This window comes from Balaenoptera ricei, chromosome 5 (genome assembly GCF_028023285.1).
Source record: "Balaenoptera ricei isolate mBalRic1 chromosome 5, mBalRic1.hap2, whole genome shotgun sequence".
NCBI classification, from domain to species: domain Eukaryota; kingdom Metazoa; phylum Chordata; class Mammalia; order Artiodactyla; family Balaenopteridae; genus Balaenoptera; species Balaenoptera ricei.
The window spans coordinates 96558785-96562413 of NC_082643.1; the positions used below are offsets into that span (position 1 = coordinate 96558785).

The 3629-nt window shown below is 35.9% G+C and overlaps 1 non-coding gene across 1 annotated transcript; it reads left to right on the top strand.

The window, feature by feature from the left end:
* The first annotated feature begins 3522 nt into the window (after positions 1-3522).
* LOC132366829 (U6 spliceosomal RNA) lies at positions 3523-3629 on the top strand. The gene has a single exon (XR_009503551.1). It is a non-coding gene; the product is annotated as a U6 spliceosomal RNA (small nuclear RNA).

A 3629-nucleotide genomic window follows, 5' to 3' on the forward strand; every position in this document is an offset into this window, starting at 1 on the left:
ATATGTTAATATTACTAACTTATCCTAGGCTTGCCCATTATGCCTGAACTATCTCTAAAAAGGATCTGGTCTGCAAAAATCTCATCCTCAGACCTGTTTATAAATTATGAAGTGTTATGGATCAATTCAACAAGCACTTAAGGTTAATTAATGAATCCAACGATGATGCAATGGGAATTATATGCCAGGCATGTTTGTTAGACTCTAGAGAGTCAGAAATGAAATGGCCATTAATCTGAGCTCACTGACAACTGAATGAGATAAGAATGTTATGGTATTGAGGTAGCAAGGCATAAATATTTTTATTATGCATAAAGCATAAATCTGGGACTGTGATGTATACAAAGAGGTATTTATTTATTTATTTATTTATTTATTTATTACCTATGGGTAGTTTACAATCCCAAAGGGTAAATTAAATTTGTGACTTATTTGAAGAAAATTGAATTTTCCCCCTAGTAGATCCTCTCTCCCTACTGAAGGGGAAGAAAACCATATTTCCAAGACATAGTTAATAAATTGGTATCATTTTTGTTGTTTTGCCTCAGAATGTCAGTATTTTTGAAGCTATTCTTGAAGAATAGATGGTAAATTGGTTTAAAGGGGGCAAATCATATTAGTTTGCTGGCTTTGTCTTTTATGGGAAGACAGTGATCTTACTGCATTTTGGTATGGTTATCCATCGGATAAATTTAATCCCCTGTTGAAGAGCTCTTTCTTTAAAGGGGTTTGGTATTTCTGGTATCAATCATCAGCAAAAGATATGGGACTTCATTCACTTTCTATTGTTGTTGTAACAAATTACCACAAATTTTGTGGCCTAAAAAATCAAAAATTGATTATCTTAACTGTTCTAGAAGTACAATGTCAGAAATGTACTAAATCTAAAATCAAGGTGTCAGCAGGGCTGCATTTCTTCTGAAAGTTTTAAGGGATATCTGATCCTTGCTTTTTCCAATCTAGAGATGGCTGCCTTTCTTACTTTGTGGCCACTTCCTCCAACTTCAAAGCCAACAACACAGTATATTAAAATCTCTCTCTGACTCTGGTTTCTTCTTCTGCCTCTCTCTTCTATTTTAAAGAATCTTCTTGTGATTACCTTGAGCCCACCTAGATAATACAGGATAATATCTTGATCTTTAAGTAAGTAAAGATTAGTAAAATTAATTACATTTGCAACTTAATTGTCCATTGCCTTGTAACCCAACATATTCAGAGGATCTAGGGATTAGGAAACAAACATCTTTGGGGAATCCTAATTCTTCCTACCACAATGGTTTGACCAAGAACTTCTGGGTTCCCTTCTCTTGGATATGAATTTCAACTGGTTTTGGCAGAATCTCAAGTACTCCTGTATAACCACCAGCAAAGGTAGTTATAGAGATGTAGAGCATGGTATATGAGTCAGGTAAAAGAGTCCCTGTCTGGATCATGAAGTGAAGAGGAGTTAAACTTATCTTGATACTATCTTGAACTATTTACCTTTTTTCATTCCTGAACCCTTAGCAAAGCCTTGTCTTCCTTCTTCCTCATAGTACTGGTCAAGTTTGCAGTTAGTAAGAGAACAGTTATGAGTCCAAATTTGGGCCTTAAGAAGACAGCAGCACCTTGATGCCTAAGTGGTATTTATTTACCAAGGAATAGGTCATTCTTGGGGAATAATCTTTGAGACTATGAGTACCAACATTCATCTACAAGTGCCATTGTTCGTCTCTTGTTGTTATTGGAGAAGGTTGGCTTGATTTTTATTATGGCATCTTTCTTTACATGGAGTAGTACAAAAATTAGGCAAATGTGATTTAAAAAATAACTAACTTAGTATAGAAAGCCCCATGAAGCAATGATTTCAAAGTACCATGAAGTAAGGGTAAAGCAGCTTTGTGGCAAGAAAGATACTCAGTGTGGACATTTCTATTGTTTCTCTTTTCAGCTCTATTCATGAATATACTTACCTGATGCACTGACATGACTATCATGGTCATTGGGTCATTGTTCCCAATTCCTCACTTGATTCCCTATATTCGAATTGTGTATCCATGTCCTTTGTCATATGACTATGTAGTACTTCCTGGTGTGACAGAATGTGTGTTGCTGTCCTGTTGATGTTGGACTTGGCCATTTTACTTACTTTCACTGATGGCATGTGGATGGGATTTGCAGTATGTGGGATATGTACCTACACTTTAAGAGGCCCTGCATGTTTCTGATTATTTTCCTGGCTTCTGGACTTTCCATGAGACATATGTGCTCCAGCTAGCCTCTGGTCTAAAGAGAGTGAATGACATATGGAACAGACCTGAGCTCCACCCACACCCTGCAGACATGTAGTCATACGAGCAAAAAAGAAAAAGTTTGTTTCATTAGTCACTGGGATTTTGAGGTTATTTGTTATGAACTGTTATGAAAGGCCATACTCAATTGCTACAGTATCCAAAATTGTACAGAAAATTTTTGTTGACTGTATCATCTTGTTCTCAGTTACAAAAATCTAAATGAATCAATCTTGACTGCACTGTTTTCTTCAACTTCCATATATAATCAGTCAACCAGGTCCAATAAATTATCCCTATTCAATTTCTCCATAACTTTCGTTTACTCACTAATCATATGCCACTGCTTTAGTTCACGTCAGCATTATTTCTCTCCTCGGTAATAAGAGAGGTAACAGCACCAGCATCTTAGATGCCTCCATCGCAAGCTTTCCAATCCATTCTTCACAATGATCTAGTGTAACTTTCGTAAAATAAGAGTCTAAGACTGCCAGACTTCGGAATAGAATATGTAACTGTCTCTCTATTCCCTATACAATGAAGGGCAAATGCGTTGTGATGGCATGCTCAGCCCTTCATCATCTGATTTCTGCTTATCTGACTACCATGTCATTCTCCCACCTATATTCTATGCCTGATATAAGTCCCTCAGAAGTCCAATCTGAAGTGTCTTTATATGTCATATATTAGTCTCAGTTTAGTCTTCTTTTTTAAAGACAAAATTTCTTTGTTAGGAATGAATTGACTTCATGTTTTAATAAACAATTTGGCATGCTCTAAGACTCAGAGCTAACAGAAGTCCTTACATTAGTAAAATATTTCCTGACTTTCTCTCTCCAGGCAAAATCTGATGCTCCATTCTTGGCTCTTATAAACCCTTGCACAGACCATGACTATAGCACTTATATTATTGTATTAGAACAGAGAGCATATCTATAGCCACTATAAAATAGTGAGCTGTTATTCTTTATGATCCTAGTCACCTAAACAGTGTCTAATAGGTTGCTTTATGTATTCATTTTCTCATTCATTAAAAAAATACTAATGAGGACTCTGTCTAATAGGTGATGCTTTAGTCACTGGGAATAAACAGTGAATGAAATGAACAACATATTTCTACTACTTATGTAACTACAGTGTGCAAGCACAGTATTAAACATATTACATGTATTACCTGATTTACTTCTCTTAAACATTCTGAAAATTATATAGCATCCTTAGTCCACATGTAAAGACACTAAAACTCAGAGTCGTACTCCCTTTGGCAACACATACACTAAAATTGGAACAATACAGAGAAGATTAACATGGCCCCTGTGCAAGGATGACAGGCAAATTTGTGAAGCGTTCCATATTTTT